The sequence below is a fragment of the Pristiophorus japonicus genome, chromosome 1, assembly GCF_044704955.1.
Source record: "Pristiophorus japonicus isolate sPriJap1 chromosome 1, sPriJap1.hap1, whole genome shotgun sequence".
NCBI lineage: Eukaryota > Metazoa > Chordata > Chondrichthyes > Pristiophoridae > Pristiophorus > Pristiophorus japonicus.
In genome coordinates, this window is record NC_091977.1 from 473,657,584 (window position 1) to 473,677,645 (window position 20,062).

Below are 20,062 nucleotides of genomic sequence, written 5' to 3' on the forward strand. Positions count from 1 at the left end.
GATAAGGGGTAAGCCATTTAGAACCGAGATGAGGAGAAACTTCTTCACCCAGAGAGTGGTGAACCTGTGGAATTCTCTACCACAGAAAGTTGTTGAGGCCAATTCACTAAATATATTCAAAAAGGAGTTAGATGTCATCCTTACTACTAGGGGGAGCAAGGGGTCTGGCGAGAAAGCAGGAATGGGGTACTGAAGTTGCATGTTCAGCCATGAACTCATTGAATGGCGGTGCAGGCTCTAAGGGCCGAATGGCCTACTCCTGCACCTATTTTCTATGTTTCTAATGTAAATACATTGCACCACACACATTGACATATTTCCCTTTCTCTTACAATCGATGCCAGCAGCACCTAACTGGCAGGGGACAGGCTCGCCTGCATAATCTGACCCCCGTAGAGGAGTCAGTGCTGGTCCTTATTGGGATGGCTATTGCTGAGCCCATGGCCAGCGGCGGGGCTGAAAGAATACAAGATATCAGTATCCACATTCGTAATCCTCCTTCTTACATCTCATGTTACCCTCATCCCACACTCTCTCCTGGTTTACAAGCTGCACATGATGTAAGCATACACCTCTTGCTTGATATTGAGAATTGACGAGGTGTGCATTTCAAATATTATCACGGGTGTATTGTGCAAATAGGAATTCAGATACATTTAATAAATGTCTTGTAAAAGAAAATCTCATTATCTAGTGTAGCATCAGTTGGAAAAATAAAAATCATGCAACCATGTAACTTCTAATAAATATTTGTCTGTGCTGCTTAGTGTGTTTAATGTTGAACAGATCATGACTGACTGTTAAAAAATGAAACCTTCTGTTATAGTATAAAAAAAGATTGCAGGCTTCAGTTGAGCATTTGTGACCAGTGGGAAGACCGCGATTAAAGTCTCACAAACAAAAGTTGAATTTTCAGACACCAACCGAGCCCAAGTAGCTTTGTCAGTCAGACACTCTAACTGGTTGATCCTATAATTGATGCACAGATGTAATGAATTGTTTTTGAAACTTCTGTGTGTGTGTATGTGTGTGTGTGTGTGTATATTTGTTTGTCTGTATCTGTAACTCTATTTATATGTTTCTAAGAGTGGTATTTTTTTCAGACATAGCCTAAGGCCCACCTGATATTGGGTTTCATTACCATCAGATCAGTGAGCTGCATACTGGGCATCCCCAGACAGCTTGCTGCTTTTATGGGGATCACTTGGGGGGGGGTGCAATCAGGACATCAGGATGAGGGACAATTGAGACAGCGGGACTGGGATAGAGCTGAGCAATTGCAGCAGTGGAGCATGGTTCTAATGTGGAGCTGGGAGGAGCACTCCTGGGTCCACATTCAGGTAAGTATATTTTAACATAGAAACACAGAAAATAGGTGCAGGAGAAGGCCATTCAGCCCTTCGAGCCTGCACCATCATTCAATATGATCATGACTGATCATACAACTTCAGTACCCCATTCCTGCTTTCTCTCCATACCCCTTGATCCCTTTAACCGTAAGGGCCACATCTAACTCCCTTTTGAATATATCTAACGAACTGGCCTCAACAACTTTCTGTGGTAGAGAATACCACAGGTTCACAATTCTCTGAGTGAAGAAGTTTCTCCTCATCTCAGTCCTAAATGTCTTACCCCTTATCCTTAGACTGTGACCCCTGGTCCTGGACTTCTCCAACATCGGGAACATTCTTCCTATATCTAACCTGACCAATCCCATCAGAATTTTATATGTTTCTATGAGATCCCCTCTCATTCGTCTAAATTCCAGTGATTATAAGCCTAATCGATCCAGTCCTTCTTCATATGTCAGTCCTGCCATCCCGGGAATCAGTCTGGTGAACCTTCGCTGCACTCCCTCAATAGCAAGAATGTCCTTCCTCAGATTAGGAGACCAAAACTGTACACAATATTCAAGGTGAGGCCTCACAAAGGCCCTGTACAACTGTAGTAAGACCTCCCTGCTCCTATACTCAAATCCTCTCGCTATGAAGGCCAACATGCCATTTGCCTTCTTCACCGCATGCCAACTTTCAATGACTGATGTACCCATGACACCCAGGTCTCGACGCACCTCCTCTCTTCCTGATCGGTAACCATTCAGATAATATTCTGCCTCCCTGTTTTTGCCACCAAAGTGGATAACCTCACATTTATCTACATTATACTGCATCTGTCATGCATTTGCTCACACATCTAACCTGTCCAAGTCACCCTGTAGCCTCTTAGCATCCTCCTCACAGCTCACACTGCCACCCAGCTTAGTGTCATCTGCAAATTTGGAGATATTACATTCAATTCCTTTGTCCAAATCATTAATGTATATTGTAAATAGCTGGGGGCCCAGCACTGTACCTTGTGGTACCCCACTGGTCATTGCCTGCCATTCTGAAAAGGACCCGTTTATTCCTACTCTTTGGTCTGGTCTGCCAACCAGTTCTCTATCTGTGTCAATACATTACTCCCAATAACATGTGCTTTAATTTTACACACTAATCTCTTGTGTGGAACCTTGTCAAAAGCCTTTTACAAGTCCAAATACACCACATCCACTGGTTCTCCCCTGTCCACTCTACTAGTTACATCCTCAAAAAATTCTAGATGTTTTGTCAAGCATGATTTCCCTTTCCTAACTCCATGCTGACTTGGACCGATCCTGTCACTGCTTTCCAAATGCACTGCTATTATGTCTTTAATAATTGATTCCAACATTTTCCCCACTACTGATGTCAGGCTAACCGGTCTATAATTCCCTGTTTTCTCTCTGCCTACTTTTTTAAAAAGTGGGGTTGCATTAGCTACCCTCCAATCCATAGGAACTGATCCAGAATCAATAGAATGTTGGAAAATGACTACCAATGCATCCACTATTTCTAGGGCCACTTCATTAAGTACTCTGGGATGCAGACTATCAGGCCCTGGGGATTTATCGGCCTTCAGTCCCTTCAATTTCCCTAACACAATTTCCTGACTAATAACGATTTCCTTCAGTTCCTCCTTCTCGCTAGACCCTTGGACCTCTAGTATTTCCAGAAGGTTATGTGTGTCTTCCTTAGTGAAGACAGAACCAAAGTATTTGTTCAATTGGTCTGCCATTTCTTTGTTCCCCATTATAAATTCACCTGATTCTGACTGCAAGGGATCTACATTTGTCTTCAGTAATCGTTTTCTCTTCACATATCTATAGAAGCTTTTGCAGTCAGTTTTTATGTTCCCTGCAAGCTTACTCTCATACTGTATTTTCCCCCTCCTAATTAAACCCATTGTCCTCCTCTGCTGAATTCTAAATTTCTCCCAGACCTCAGGTTTGCTGCTTTTTCTGGCCAATTTATATGTCTCTTCTTTGGATTTAACACTATCCCTAATTTCCCTTGTTAGCCACAGTTGAGCCACCTTCCCCGTTTTATTTTTACACCAGACAGGGATGTATAATTGTTGAAGTTCATCCATGTGATCTTTAAATGTCTGCCATTGCCCAGCCACCGTCAACCCTTTAAGTATCATTCGCCAGTCTATCCTAGCCAATTCACGTCTCATACCATCGAAGTTACCTTTCTTTAAGTTCAGGATCCTAGTCTCTGAATTAACTGTGTCACTCTCCATCTTAACAAACTAACCTTTTTGGTGGCAGCTGACAGCGGTCCCTTTAAGGACTACTGATTAGGCCCAGTGCCAGCTGCGTTCAGGGCAATCCGATTTTGTACAGGGGGTCTTAAACAGGTATTAGGTTGCTTATTTGCATAGGGCCTGGACACCTCTATTTTTGCCTATCTTCTTCTTCTTAGTCGGTCCCTCGAATCGAGAATGACTTGCATCCACGCCAAAAAGGGATGAGTTCCGTGAGTTCACAGGTGTTTCAATGAAGGACCTAATATTCCAGGCCCCGAACTGCATACTGAAGGGTGGAAGATACCGGTGCGTGGATTTTTTTAACGTGTGGTGGCCATTGCACACCAGCCACCACATGGGCTTGATAAATCTTGGTCTTGGTCCAGTGGCAAGGGTTAACCAAGACGACTGGAGACCAGCTCTACTGCACGGACCTAGTGTGCACACATATCGCAGTGTGGGCTGGCCCATGCTGCCCCTGGGCCCTCGCCTCTTCTGGGCCCCAAACTCACACCTCTCCTGGGCCCCGATCACGTCGCTTTGCATTCTCTCGCCGCTCCTTCGCCCTGACCTCAACGTTCCTGCTGTACCTGCCCACGCTCCAAACACCTACATGGGTTATGGTGACATCCAATTCAGTCGCCCCCCTTCACAGTCGTCATCCTTAGAAGGAGTAACGAGTGGCGGCCTGGGAGCAGCGTGGTGGCCCCAACTTGTGTGGGAACATCAGCAGCAGGTTGGTGCTATAAAAGGAGTGGTTAGTGGCGGCCATGGGCAGTGTGGCGGCATACCATTTTGCCTATACCAATATGACAGGTGGCACAGCTTCAGCTCCTAATGAATGCATGCTTCCTGCCCCCATTTTGGAAGCTTAGGCATCGATTTAACATCTGAAAAACAGGCGCAATACCATTGGATTTCGTAATCCGAAGTGTTTATATGCAATTATGCAAAGCATTAGAAAAAAGTTAGTCAGTTAGAGACACTAATTAGAATGCTTGATATGATATATTGGCCTTGTGAGTAACTTTGCTTCTTCAGAGTCAGGACTGGCAGAATTGGGAACTAAACATTCCTGGCTATAACATTTTCTGGAAAGGTGGAGAAGAAAAAAAGGGAAGAGAGTGGCCTTAGTGTTTAGGGACATAATTACAGGCTTAGAAGGGATTTTTTTGCTGGTGGTGCTCAGAAGCAACCTCTCTGGGTTGGATTTAGAAAGAATAAGGAGTCTGTTACTATATTCGGAATACATTATAGATACTGAATTATGGGCATGAAATTAAGGATCAGCTTTTTAAAGTAATTTAGAGAAGCTTGTAGTAGTATCAGAGCGACAACAATGGGTGACTTTAAATATCCTGAGGTAGACTGGGATAAGACAAGTATTTGTAATCAAAAAGGAGAAGGGCTTTTAAAATTTCTTCAGGACCATTCACTTAATCAATATGTTACATGCCCAACAAAGAAGGATGCAGGATTGGTTGCTATGTGGATGATTAGTTCTGGCAGCACCCCCTCCCCTTTCAGAAGCTTTTCCACCCACTCTATTATATCCTTTGCCCTGCCATCTGGGAGGCAGCACACTATTTATAACTCTGGAGTGGTAGATGCAAAAGAGGTGGTCTGTTCCTTTAATTACAGAATCTCTACAACTACAATGTGCCTGCTTACTTTATTCCACTTGCGTAATTTCTTGCTGGATTTAGTTCTGGGTAATGAAGCAGGACAAGTAGGTGGTCTGAAAGTAGGAAAACACTTGGAAAATCTTAGATTCACATTGAAAATAGATGAAGAAAAAGCGGAGCTAAAGATAAAGATGATGGACTGGAAACTAACTGACTTCAGTGGGATGAAAAGGAATTTAAACCCGATTAATTAGTTGGAAGAATGGCAGATCAAACAGCAGACCAGTGGTGGGAGATATTTAAATATGAGATGGATAAAGTACAGGATAAATAAAAGGGTGCGTCTAAAGCTGGGATAGAGAGAATAATGTTAAAATGAGGTTCATATAGGGGCATATGATAAATGTAGGGAGGACAGTACAGAACGGAACTGAGAAATATCAAAACTATAGAAACATAGAAACATAGAAAATATGTGCAGGAGTAGGCCATTCGGCCCTTTGAGCCTGCACCACCATTCAATAAGATCATGGCTGATCATTACCTCAGTACCCCTTTCCTGCTTTTACTCCATACCCCTTGATCCCTTTAGCTGTAAGGGCCATATCCAACTCCCTCTTGTATATATCTAACGAACTGGCATTAACAACTTTCTGCAGTAGAGAATTCCACAGGTTAACAACTCTGAGTGAAGAAGTTTCTCCTCATCTCAGCCCTAAATGGCTTACGCCTTATCCTTAGACTGTGACCCCTAGTTCTGGACTCCCCCAACATCGGGAACATTCTTCCTGCATCTAACCTTTCCAGTCCTGTCAGAATTTTATATGTTTCTATGAGATCCCCTCTCATTCTTCTAAACTGCATTGAATACAGGCCCAGTCGACCCAGTCTCCCCTCATATGTCAGTCCTGCCATCCCGGGAATCAGTCTGGTGAACCTTCGCTGCACTCCCTCAATAGCAAGAATGTCCTTCCTCAGATTAGGAGACCAAAACTGAACACAATATTCCAGGTGAGGCCTCACCAAGGACCTGTACAGCTGCAGCAAGACCTCACTGCTCCTATACTCAAATCCCCTCGCTATGAAGGCCAACATGCCATTTACCTTCTTCACCGCCTGCTGCACCTGCATGCCAACCTTCAATGACTAATGTACCATGACACCCAGGTCTCGTTGCACCTCCCCTTTTCCTAATCTGCTGCCGTTCAGATAATATTCTGCCTTCGTGTTTTTGCCACCAAAGTGGATAACCTCACATTTATACACATTATACTGCATCTGCCATGCATTTGCCCACTCACCTAACCTGTCCTAGTCACCCTGCAGTCTCTTAGCGTCCTCCTCACAGCTCACACCGCCATCCACCTTAGTGTCATCTGCAAACTTGGAGATATTACTCTCAATTCCTTCATCTAAATCATTGATGTATATTGTAAATAGCTGGGGTCCCAGCACTGAGCCCTGCGGCACCCCACTAGTCACTGCCTGCCATTCTGAAAAGGACCCGTTTATCCCGACTTCCGGCTTCCTGTCTGCCAACCAGTTCTCTATCCACGTCAATACATTACCCCCACTAGAACTCACTAGAATTGGGTGGAAACGCCTTGCGAGCTGAGAAATTAAATTCAGTATCAACATTAATATCGGTGATTCTCAGCACTGGGAGAAACAAAAACATTCACTTTCTTCCTTTAAAGGAAACTAGCTGCACTGCCATTTGATTAAAGAGCAGTATGCAACATCCTTAAAAGCCTTATTGGTCATTTATAATTCACCATTTTTATAACTGGAGAGGTTTGGTTGTTAAATATTTAAATTTTATAAAAAGTGGTGTTACATTAGCTTCACTCCAGTCCATAGGAACTGATCCAGAGTCGCTAGACTGTTGGAAAATGATCACCAATGCATCCATTATTTCTAGGGCCACTTTCTTTAGTACTCTGCGATGCAGTCTATCAGGCCCTGGGGATTTATCGGCCTTCAATCTCTTCAATTTCCCTAATGCAATTTCTTGCCTAATAAGGATTTCCTTCAGTTCCTCCTTCTCACTAGACCCTCGGTCCCCTAGTATTTACGGAAGGTTATTTGTGGCTTCCTTCGTGAAGACAGAACAAAGTATTTGTTCAACTGGTCTGCCATTTCTTTGTTCCCCATTATAAATTCACCTGATTCTGACTGTAAGGGACTTATGTTTGTCTTCACTAATCTTTTTCTCTTCACATATCTATAGAAGCTTTTGCAGTCACTTTTTATGTTCCCAGCAAGCTTCCTCTCATACTCTATTTTCCTCCTCCTAATTAAACCCTTTGTCCTCCTCTGCTGAATTCTAAATTTCTCCCAGTCCTCAGGTTTGCTGCTTTTTTCTGGTCAATATATATGCCTCTTCCTTGGATTTAACACTATCCTTAATTTCCTTTGTTAGCCACGGTTCAGCCACCTTCCCCGTTTTATTTTTACTCCAGACAGGGATATACAATTGTTGAAGTTGATCCATGTGATCTTTAAATGTTAGCCATTGCCTATCCACCGTCAACCCTTTAAGTATCATTTACCAGTCTATTCTAGCCAATTCACGCCTCATACCATCGAAGTTACCTTTCCTTAAGTTCAGGACCCTAGTCTCTGAATTAACTGTGTCACTCTGCATCTTAATAAAGAATTCTACCATATTATGGTCACTCTTCCCCAAGGGGCCTCGCACAACAAGATTGCTAATTGGTCCTTTCCCATTACACATCACCCAGTCTAGGATGGCCAGCCCAACAGCTCTAGAAAACACTCCCCCTAGGACATTGGTCCCGGTCCTGCCCAGGTGCACACCATCTGGCTTTACTGGTCCCACCTCCCCGAGAACCGGTTCCAATATCCCAGGAATTCAAATCCCTCCCTCATGCAGCACTCCTGAAGCCACGTAAATATGAGGGGACCGAGGGTCTAGTGAGAAGGAGGAACTGAAGGAAATCCTTATTAGTCAGGAAATTGTGTTAGGGAAATTGATGGGATTGAAGGCCGATAAATCCCCAGGGCCTAATAGTCTGCATCCCAGAGTACTTAAGGAAGTGGCCCTAGAAATAGTGGATGCATTGGTGATCACTTTCCAACAGTCTATCGACTCTGGATCAGTTCCTATGGACTGGAGGGTAACTAATGTAACACCACTTTTTAAAAAAGGAGGGAGAGAGAAAACGGGGAATTATAGACCAGTTAGCCTGACATCAGTAGTGGGGAAAATGTTGGAATCAATTATTAAGGATGAAATAGCAGCGCATTTGGAAAGCAGTGACAGGATCGGTCCAAGTCAGCATGGATTTATGAAAGGGAAATCATGCTTGTCAAATCTTCTAGAATTTTTTGAGGATTTAACTAGTAGAGTGGACAAGGGAGAACCAGTGGAAGTGGTGTATTTGGACTTTCAAAAGGCTTTTGACAAGGTCCCACACAAGAGATTGGTATGTAAAATTAAAGCACATGGTATTGGGGGTAATAGAGAACTGGTTGGCAGACAGGAAGCAGAGAGTCAGGATAAGCGGGTCCTTTTCAGAATGGCAGGCAGTGACTAGTGGGGTGCCGCAGGGCTCAGTGCTGGGACCCCAGCTATTTACAATATATATCAATGATTTAGATGAAGGAATTGAGTGCAATATCTCCAAGTTTGCTATCGACACCAAGCTGGGTAGCGGTGTGAGCTGTGAGGAGGATGCTAAGAGGCAGCAGGGTGACTTGGACAGGTTAGGTGAGTGGGCAAACGCATGGCAGATGCAGTATAATGTGAATAATTGTGAGGTTATCCACTTTGGTGACAAAAACACGAAGGCAGAATATTATCTGAAAGGCGGCAGATTAGGAAAAGGGGAGGTGCTGGGTGTCATGGTACATCAGTCATTGAAAGTTGGCATGCAGGTACAGCAATCGGTGAAGAAGTTGAATGGTATGTTGGCCTTCATAGTTATCCGATTTGTGTATAGGAGCAGGGAGGTCTTTTTTCAGTTGTACAGGGCCTTGGTGAGGCCTCACCTGGAATATTGTGTTCAGTTTTGGTCTCCTAATCTGAGGAAGAACGTTTTTGCTATTGAGGGAGTGCAGCGAAGGTTCACCAGACTGATTCCCAGGATGGCAGGACTGACATATGAGGAGAGACTGGATCATCTGGGCCTGTAGTCACTGGAGTTCAGAAGGATAAGAGGGGATCTCATAGAAACATATAAAATTCTGACGGGACTGGACAAGTTAGATGCAGGAAGAATGTTTCCGATGTTGGGGAAGTCCAGAACCAGGGGACATAGTCTAAGAATAAGGAGTAAGCCATTTAGGACTGAGATGAGGAGAAACCTCTTCACTCAAAGAGTTGTTGACCTGTGGCATTCTCTACCACAAAGAGTTGTTGATGCCAGTTCATTGGATATATTGAAAAGGGAGTTAGATATGGCCCTTACGGCTAAACGGATCAAGGGGTATGGAGAGAAAGCAGGAAAGGTGTACTGAAGTGAATGATCAGTCATGATCTTATTGAATGGTGGTGGGGGCTTGAAGGGCCGAATGGCCGACTCCTGCACCTATTTTCTATGTTTCTATGTTTCAATGGGGTCAAGTTTCGGGCCGTGCCAAGAACTGCGCAGTCCCGACTTACACGCCCGATTTTCGCGCCTAAAAGCGCGACAACAATGTGCCTTGCAATTCTCAGGCTCCTTGCCGGTCCCTCGGAGTTCGGCACAGCGTGCAGACATCAGCGGGGGGCGGAGCCACAGAGTCGCACTAATTCTGCAAGTGCAGGGGGGCGGGGCTAAGTCAAATGAGAGAACATTGTGCCTACAGCCCTGCGTTGTAGCGCGCATGCGCAGTAGCCCATAAACATTGGCACTCGGCCATTTTTAAAGGAATTTGAAGAAAAGTGCTGATTTGTCTCGTGGACTTCTGGAAATGCTTGGGATTGAGTTTTGGTGCTTTTTTTGTGTCTGAAGGAGTGCTTTTAGCAGCACTGTTGAAGAAATCACCTGCTGAAATCAGTGAGTGCTGCTTTTCACTGCTAAACTTTCAGAACAGGTGCTGCATAGGTGCATGCAAAATAAGGACTGTGTGTTTTGAAAAATCAGAGTGTCAATTCAATACAGCAATGGAACAACGTCCACCAAGAACAAAGAATTTCTTGCATGAGGAAGTGGAGATATTAGTCAACGTCATTGAGCAGAGATGGCAGGAGCTAGATACCAGCAACAGAGGTCGCATAAAAGTGCCACCTAAAGAAATGAAGAAACGCTGGAACCAAGTTGCAGAAGATTACTGCGCAGTGGTGCATACCAGGAGATCTGGAAGCCAGTGTAAAAAGAAATGGCACGACCTTGGTCAAGTAGTTAGTGTAAGTAATATTTTCATTTTTTAATGTAATCGTAATTGTAACTTGGCTATCTGTATGTCCTACCCTGCAAAAAGACGCACTCAGTAAAAAGTTAGATTTTACTCTTTGCAGAAGAAATTGGCCCACAACAAAAGGGAAGCAACTCGAACAGGAGGAGGCGTGCCCAATCTGCATCCACTGACACCCTTGGAACAAAGGGTAGCTGCTATGATGAGTCGTACATGGAGAAAAGCAATCAGTACAGCACAAGTTGGGCCCACTCGCGAGGAAGAGGGTAAGTCCTGAAAATGCATCGTGGCCCTTCAAATCAACCTGCTGCCTGGCCTGCTATGTGTGAGAGTACTCATACCACCCATCCTGCCCCCTCCCTTGCTGTGAAACATTTGACTGTTCTGATATATTTTACAGAACATGATGATGATGATGATGCTGCCAACCCTGAGGATCCTGAAGATACAGAACAAGAACCAGTATAACCACATGCGGACAAACCAGACTGGATGATGGTGGCGATGGCTGAAATATCTACAGGGGAGAGCTTCCAAATTAATGTTTATGAGCCCCCATTAAGGGGCATCAGAGTTTCAACCCCTTGCATAAGTTCTGATTCCACCTTCCATGGTTTTGATTCCGATGTTTTGGGTCCCAGTGGTGCTACTGGTGTAGTGCAGAAGTTTACAGTCAGTGCACTACCGTCCGAGCCTGCGCCTCCCACTTGCATAGGTTCTGGTTCCACCTTCCATGGTTTTGATTCTGATGTTGCGGGTCCCAGTGGTGCTGGTGATACAATGGAGCAGTTTACACCCATTCACCCACCATCCCAGCCAACGGCTCGCACTCGAGTGCTGCCGTCTGGAACACCGAGCGTCCCACCGTCCCAGCCCGCGCCTCCCTGTGTAGTGGTGCCGTTTGGAACACCGAGCGTCCCACCGTCCCTGCCCGCGCCTCCCAGTGTAGTGGTGCCGCGAGGCAGACCCAGGCAGAGGAGAAGGAGATTGGAGACACACTCTCCTGAGATGCAGCGTGCAACAGATGTGGCTCATTTTGTGGCATTGGGTATGGAGACCAATGAGCTTACCCGATCACTCATCGGTGGCGTCAGTGCAGTGGGTGAAGAGGTGACGGTCCTGACGGGAGAAATAGCAGTAATGACACGGGAACTTCGGGAGGGAATGTCCGAGGGAGTGCAATCGACGGCACAGGCCGTCAGGGAGGGCATGCAAGTGTCGGCACAGGCCGTCATGGAGGTAACTGCTGCAGTAAGGGCACACAGCCCCACCAATCAAATGACACCCCCATGAAGAAGTGAATATTCACTGAGATGTAGATGAGAGATGGTTGCAGCCTTTCTTTGCTGCTTTTGTTCTTGCTCTTGATGTAGCTGTAGTAGCGTTTTTCAAATTGAAATTGTTTTGTAAGTTTTGTAACTTTACAACTTAGAAGTGATCTTAGGGTTTTTAAATGATCTTAGAGTGTAAATGCTCTCACATTTTGTAACTTATTTAATTTTGCACCTAAAAAGTGATCTTGAAGTTTAAGTGATCTTAAGAGTGTAAGATTTTTCACATTGAAATTGTTTTGTAACTTTACAAGTTTGTAAGTGATCTTAAAGTTTTTAAGTGATCTTCAAGAGTCATATTAAAAAGTAAAGTTTGATACAACAAATATTTTATTGCAGTGATGTTAACTTTTCAATAAAATATTTTTTCATTAAAACTGTTTCATGTTCCATTAACACAACACAACGTAGGAACAACTGCAAAGAATAAACATGTCCATGCGCAACAATGGTTACAGAGCCCTCAGGCATCAGTAGTTGAAGCGTTCACGGATGAGCTGCTGGCGCAAGGCTCGAGCAATCATTAAAGGAGCACGATGGACGACCCTCCTCCGACCTCGTGCTCCGGCATCAGGCACTTGCATGCTTTCCTGATCGCCATCATCATCCCCATCCTGTTCTTCCAAAATAGTATCATCAGGCACTGGACCCTCACGTGGGTCTTCTGGTTCCACTACCAGCTCCTGCCGCATGATGACTAAGTTATGGAGCATGCAGCACACAACAGTGAAGTGACCGACAATCTGAGGAGAGTATTGCAAGTGGTCTCCGGAATGGTCCAGGCATCGGAAACGCTGTTTCAATATGCCAATGGTCCTCTCAATGATGTTGCGCGACGCAATGTGCGACATGTTGTATTGACGGTCAGCTTCCGTCCATGTCACGCGTAGGGGCGTCATGAGCCAGGTGGTCAGGCCGTACCCTTTGTCTCCCAGTAGCCAGCTCTGCCCTTCTGGCTGCTGCTCAAACATGTCAGATAGAACACTGTCGCGTAGGATGAACGCATCATGGGTGCTGCCAGGGTATCTCGCATCGACTGACATGATGCGCTGCTTGTCGTCACACACGAGCTGCACATTGATGGAGTGGAAACCTTTTCTATTCCTGTACTGCTCGGAATCCTCCACGGGTGCTCGCAAGGCTATGTGGGTACAATCAATGCAGCCCTGTACCTTTGGGAAGCCAGCAATCCTGAAGAAGCCCACAGCCCTCTCATGGATCGCTTGTGCGGTCATTGGGAAATTGATGAAGTCATTCCTCCACGCATACAGTGCAACCGTGATCTGGTAAACGCAGCCATGTATTGCACATTGAGAGATGGCGCACACATCTCCAGTTGTAACCCGAAACTATCCCGAGGCATAGGAGGCTGTTACCTTCACTTCAACAAACAAGGCAGTTGGCGTTCTGCTTCTGGGCTGCAAATCTGCCCTCAGCATATCACAGAACTCAGCGACAACTTCTCCGTGGAATTGCAGCCTCTTGACACAATCAGCCTCGCTCATGTCCAAGTACGAGTGCCTGGCTTGATATTGCCGACGTGGGTAAGGTCTCCTGTCCATCAGCCTACGGGCTATGACGTTCCTGGTGTGGTGAGCTCTAATCAATTCTTTCCTATGCAGTGAATTGCTGGTGAACCATTGCATAATCCGTGGTGTTGACAATGCAGCACCCATTCTGCAATTACAAATTTAGTTTCAAACTGGCTATCTGGCTGCCTCTCCCTGTCCCTTGCCGAATGGCCTCAGCCTCCCTCGCAGCTCGAAGGCTGATTGCTGTTTCTTCGGCTGCCGTCGAACCACTGACGTGCCCCTGTCTCCTACATGGAAGGCCTGCCTGAAGCACCGCAGCTCGATGGCTGCTGCTGCTTTACACAGGTAGGAATGTTCAATATTTTGTGTTTGCTTTGTTTTTCATTTTTTATTCAGGATGGCTCTTTATTTGTATAAGTAAGACTGTTGAATGCTTGTAGAATGTAATTACTTCCCTTGCCTCCCTCTCTGCGCCCCCCCCCCCCCTGCCCCTCGTTCCCTACGTCTGATTTGTAACCTACGCCTGATTTCTAAAGTTTTTCTGAGTGTACAAAAATCTAGACTTACTTCATTCTAAGTTAGTTTGGAGTAAGTTTTCACTGTCTAAGCTTTCAAAACTGGCATAAGTGGCCGGACACGCCCCCTTTTGAAAAAAAAAATCTGTTCCAAAATGAAACTGTTCTAACTGACTAGAACTGGAGCAAACTAAATGCCGAGAATTGCAATTTCTAAAATACTCCATTCTAAACCAGTTGCTCCAAAAAAATAGGAGCAACTCAGGCCGAAACTTGACCCCTATGTTTCTATGTTTGACATGTTTGTTTTGTGTTGGCTTTCATTGCAGCTTTGTGCCCAGGAAGATGCAGTGATGTTCCGTGACAGAGGGATGGTAAGGTGGGGAAGTGTTGAACAATGGGGATTTGGGGTTTCATTCAGGGGGAGCAGAGGCTGATTTTGTGCTGATGGGCAGCCCGTCCGGAATGTGAATTTGCAGGCTGCCTCCTCCCTTCCTCCTCCTCTTCCTCCTCCTCAGGTGGTCGTGGGCAAGGGCTGTGTCCTTATGCTGGCCAAAGTGTGGATGATGCAGCAGACCACCATGAATTGGGACACCCGCTCCGGCAAGTACTGGAGGTCTCCCCCCAGCAATTAAGGCAGCGTAATCATTACATGAGCACTCCCATAGTCGGCTCGATGAAGTTCCTCGTGGCAGAATGAGTGTCAATGTATGAGCAGTGGCCACGAGTGGTGGAGTTGTAAAGCGGTGTCATCAACCAGATGTAGAACGGGGATAGCCCTTGTCTCCTAGCAGTCACCCTTGGGTTCGACTTGGTGGCTGGAAGATTGCTGGCACTGTGGACTGGCACAAGTTGAAGGCATCATGACTACTGCCAGGATACTGGGCATTCACCATCATGATGTGCTGGGCATGGTCGCACACCAACTGCATTTTAAGTGAGTGCTACCCTTTGTGGTTACGGAACATCTCACCATTGAGTTGCAACATCTGCAAAGCCACGTATGTGCAGTTTGATGGCACCCTGCACCATGGGGAAGCCCGATATCCTGGCAAAGCCACGTGCATGCTCCCCCTGCTTCTCTCTGTTTAGAGAGAAGAAAATGAAGTTCCCTCTTCTGGAGTACAGACCCTGTGTGACCTCCCGGATGCAAGATGTTTGCTATGTCGCCTGTTCCAGACTGGAAGGAGCCACTGGCAAAAAGATTGAGGGACACTGGCAGAGCCATTGTCACCCTGCTCTGAGGCTGCAGGTCTGGTTGCAAGAGGTGGCAGAGTCCTGTGACCACCTCCTTGGTGAAGCAGAGCCGGCGAACACACTGCTCCTGACAGGTGCAGGTAGGAGCAGCATAGGCCCCCTGAAGACCCTGTGTGGGTAAGGCCTCCTGCTGAGAGCCCTCAGCCTGAGAAACATAGAAACATAGAAAATAGGTATAGGAATAGGCCATTTGGCCCTTCGAGCCTGCATCACCATTCAATATGATCATGGCTGATCATGCAACTTCAGTGCCCCATTCCTGCTTTCTCTCCAAACCCCTTGATCCCTTTAACCTTAAGGGCCACATCTAACTCCCTTTTGAATATATCTAACGAACTGGCCTCAACAACTTTCTGTGGTAGAGAATTCCACATGTTCACTTCTGAGTGAAGAAGTTTCTCCTCATCTCGGTCCTAAATGGCTTACTCCTTATCCTTAGACTGTGACCCCTGGTTCTGGACTTCCCCAACATCAGGAACATTCTTCCTGCATCTAACCTGTCCAATCCCATCAGAATTTTATATGTTTCTATGAAATCCCCTCTCATTCTTCTAAATATAAGCCTAGTCAATCCAGTCTTTCTTCATATGTCAGTCCTGCCATTCCGGGAATCACTCAGCCTTCTCCTCCTCCTCCCACTGCGAGCAGCTTGTCTTCTTTGCTGCCTTTATTTGATCCCCTGTCAGTCAGTGGCCCAGTGGTAGCACCCTTGCCTCTGACTCAGGAGGTTGTAGGTTCAAGTCCCACTCCAGAGACTTGAGCACAAAATTATAGGATGACACTCCAGTGTGGCACTGAGGGAGTTCTGCACTGTTGGGAGGTTCTGTCTTTCAGATGAGATATTAAACCCAGGTCCTGTCTGCTCTCTCAGGTGGACATAAAAGATCCCACAGCACTATTTTGAAGAGCAGCAGAGAAGATTTCCCTGGTATTCTGGCTAATATTTATCCTTCAATCAACATAACTGAAACAGATTATTTGGTCATTATCACATTGCTGTTTGTGGGAGCTTGCTGTGTGGAAATTGGCTGCGCATTTCCAGCATTACAACAATAACAAAGGTTAAAATAAAAGTACTTAATTAACTGTAAAGCACTTTGGGAAGTCCGGTTGGCATGAAAGGCACTGGGGCCAAAATTCAGGGATCGTTTTTTTTGAAGTGCCCCCGCCAGCTTTTTGAGTTGGTAAACTTTGCCATGCTACTCGACAGCACTGGAGGAGGACAACGGAGGATTCCCGCGATCGGGGTTTTTTTGCTGCAAACTTTTGCTGTTGGTTTTTTGTTTTTGTTTAACCTGCTGAGTGCTCTTTATCATTTTGTGGCGAGCTTTCAGGACTTGTAGCTTTGACTCATTCGTGGAGGCCTGTAGGCCTCATCCTGTGCTCCAGAGGCCTGCTTGTCAGGGTGCAGCCTTCAAACACAATGGGATCAGTTTTGGCAGGGGAACATCTTGTATACCTTGTCAGACTCAGGGAGGCACGCAGGAGAAAGTGGCAGTGTCAGGAACATGCAGACAGGCAGCGGGCAAGGGAGGTAGCAGCTATGCCTGCCCAACATCCAGAAGGGCCTGCAGATGTGCGCGGACCTCCACATAGAGAGGGTGGCCAGGAGGGAAATGGCGTCAGGAGGAGGGTCAGTCACGCTGACAACCCCCACCACATACTGGGCGAGGAGCCTTGCCATCAACAGCCTGCAAAGGCGCGCGACCATGAGGAGGACCAGGGAGAAGGCCAACATTCAGCTGCCATGGGAGGTGACCAACACAGAGCTGGGGAAAGGAGGCCCTAACCTCAAAGGGCCAATAGATGTCAGTTCTCCTTCCTCGAGCTAAGTGATGAGCAATGCTTGTGAAGGCTAAGATTCAGAAAGAAGGTAATGAGGGAGCTCTACAATGTGTTACGCCAAGATCTGAAGCTTCACACAAGGCTCACGACCGCACTGACCATTGAGGCCAAAGTCACCATAGCTTTGAACTTCTATGCTACGGGGTCTTTCGAGTCTGTAACTGCAGTCATTGCCAACATTTCTCAATTCTCTGCCCATCGCTCCATCCGGCAGCTTAATGATGCACTGTACAGGAGAAGAGTGGACTACATCTCATTCCCGATGACAAGGGACGAGCAGGTGGAGCGGCTGGCCGGATTTGTCCGCGTTGCAGGGTTCCCGAGAGTGCTGGGTGCGATCGACTGCACACACATTGGGCTGACGGTGCCACAACACCACCCCGAGATCTTTGTCAACCGCAATGGGTTCCACTCCCTCAATGTGCAGCTCATGTGTGACCATCAGCGTCGGATTCTGGCAGTTGATGTGAGGTACCCAGGCAGCAGTCATGATTCGCTCATTCTGTGCCAGACCAGTGTGCCCGCCCTCTTCACCGGCCCAAATCAGGATTGTGGTTGGCTGTTTGTTGACAAGGTATATCCGCTGTCCACCTGGCTGCTTACTCCATGCGGAACCCCAGGGACAGCGGCAGAGCATGCCTACAATGACGCTCATTCTGGCAGCAGGTGCATCATCGAGCACAGCATTGGGATCCTCAAGCAAAGGTTCCGTTGCCCAGACCGGTCTGGTGGCGCCTTGCAGTACTCTCCTGAATGGTTCTCCATTTTCATGGTGGTCTGCTCATGAGGGGCCAGCCACTGGAGGTCGAACCTGCAGTACCACCTGATGATGAGGAGGCGCAGAAACCTCTGCTTGAGGATCCCAATGCAGTGCTCGATGATGCACAGGAGGAGGAGGATCCCCAACGCCACCCAGCCAGGAGGCATCGTCGCCATTGCAACCCTGAAAAGGAGGTGCAGATACGTCTGATTGCTGCTTGATTCACATAATCTCATCCACACATGACCCTTCAGCTCCTACTTTCCATGGCCATCCCAATGAGTGCCTTCACGTAAAATTGCCCACTCTGAAATGAAACACCTGGTCAGATATATGTGCCGAAAATAAAGATTTATCAAATGATGCAAGTCAGTGCATAGACACAACAGAAACAAATAGACTACCTACCATAAACTAACACAAATAATCATTATTTACCCCTGTGGATCTCCTTATAACACCTCTTACGCGTGCCTATCCTAACACTTCGCCTAAGTGTCTCCCTGTGGCTGCATCATGGGTCTGGGAAGGCTGCTGTGGTTGTTGTGTGGGAGCAAACAGATGTCCTTGTCGGACACCCTTGAACATCTTTAGGCCTGGAAGGGCCGGGTGCAGACTGGGTAGCACCCTCCTGGGAGGGTTCAGTCTGGTTTGGCTCAGGTGAGGCTATGCGTGGAGGCACTGGCGAGTGCCAGGTCTGCGGCTCGGAATATTGTGATCCTGAACGAGCACCTCATCAGGATCCTGGTCTGAGGAGCCTGAGTCACTCACCGGGGGCGGCACACTACTCACACCACCAAGCTGAGGGAGGTTAGGTCGGTGCTGTGGCACGACACTGGAAGGTACCCCGTGGCACGTGGTGGAACCAGCTGCGAACGCAACACTGAGGTGTCGGGTGGAATCAAGCATGAGAGCAGCCAGTGTCTCAAAGCCAGCAGACATGACAGCAGTAAGACGCTCCGTGGCCTGTTGCCCAGAGTGCATGAGCATTCTGAGCTTCCAGGGCCACGGCCATCCTCTCCAATACAGCACCGATACGCTTGTTCCCTCGTGCCTGTGCGGAAATGGCAGCTGGATCCGCACGGTCACTCTGGGAGTCCACCATCACCAGCACACTGGCAATGATGGGTTCCATGGTGTGCGCAGAGTTGTTGACTATGCAGGAGGCGGACTCCTCCACACTCCTCACCACATCCAAAAGTGTCTCTGTTACCCTTGTCAGTGCCCCCCAACATCTTGGAATGCATGGCCTCCATCCTTCTTTCGTAAGCCGCTACATCGATGGTATCTGAGTCCTCGTCGGCAGAACTCCAGTGCGGACTCGCCCCCCGCCCCCCACCCCAGAGAGATGGCACATGAGGTTGCCTAGCCCCATCAACATGATGCAGCCTGCAAGTCCCGGTGCAACACCCAGTGCAGATCCCGTACCACACCACGCACTCCCAGTATCTGAGCTGGCGCATGTGGGTGGAAGCAGTGACGCGTTGGTGCCATCAGTGTCCTCCTCATCCTTTTCCTCATCAGTGGCATTCCCAAACGAGAGAGTGCTGTGGATGTTCTCAGCAGGTCCTGAACCATCAATGTTCTCACTGCTGTGACCTGAGATCTCAGTGCTTATATCGAGAAGGGTGTGATCGGGACCTAAAGAATAGATGGTGGGTGGAGAAAGCACAGGAGATGCAGCAGCTGGCCGACAGCAATGACATGCGAGGATTCTTCACTACAGTTAAGTCTACCTATGGCCCAAGCACCCAAAGCCCCACCCCACTGCTGGCCAAGAGTGGGGAGACACTCATTAAAGACACCGAGGCAGTCAGGGCCCACTGGAAGGAGCACTTTGAAGATCTCCTTAATCGAGACTCTGCCTTTGACACGAGTGTCCTCGACTCCATACCGCAGCATGCTATCCGCCACCATCTCAGCAAAACCCCAGCCCTGCACGAGGTAGAAAAGGCCATCCGTTAGCTCAAGAACAACAAGGCATCGGGAGCGGATGGAATCCCCGCTGTGGCACTAAAGTATGGTGGAGAAGCACTATTGGCACGAATGCATGATCTCATCTCTCTTATCTGGAAAGAGGAGAGCATGCCAGGAGATCTCAGAGATTCCGTAATCGTGAACATCTTTAAAAAAGGGGACAAGTCCGACTGCGGCAACTACAGAGGAATCTCCCTGCTGTCGGCCACTAGAAAAATCATCACTCGAATCCTCCTCAATCCCTGTGGCCAAA

The 20,062-nt window shown here is 47.1% G+C and overlaps 1 pseudogene; it reads left to right on the forward strand.

Moving 5' to 3' along the window:
* The first annotated feature begins 17,103 nt into the window (after positions 1–17,103).
* Positions 17,104–17,859, forward strand: LOC139268644 (putative nuclease HARBI1 pseudogene; annotated as a pseudogene).
* Positions 17,860–20,062: the final 2,203 nt, after the last annotated feature.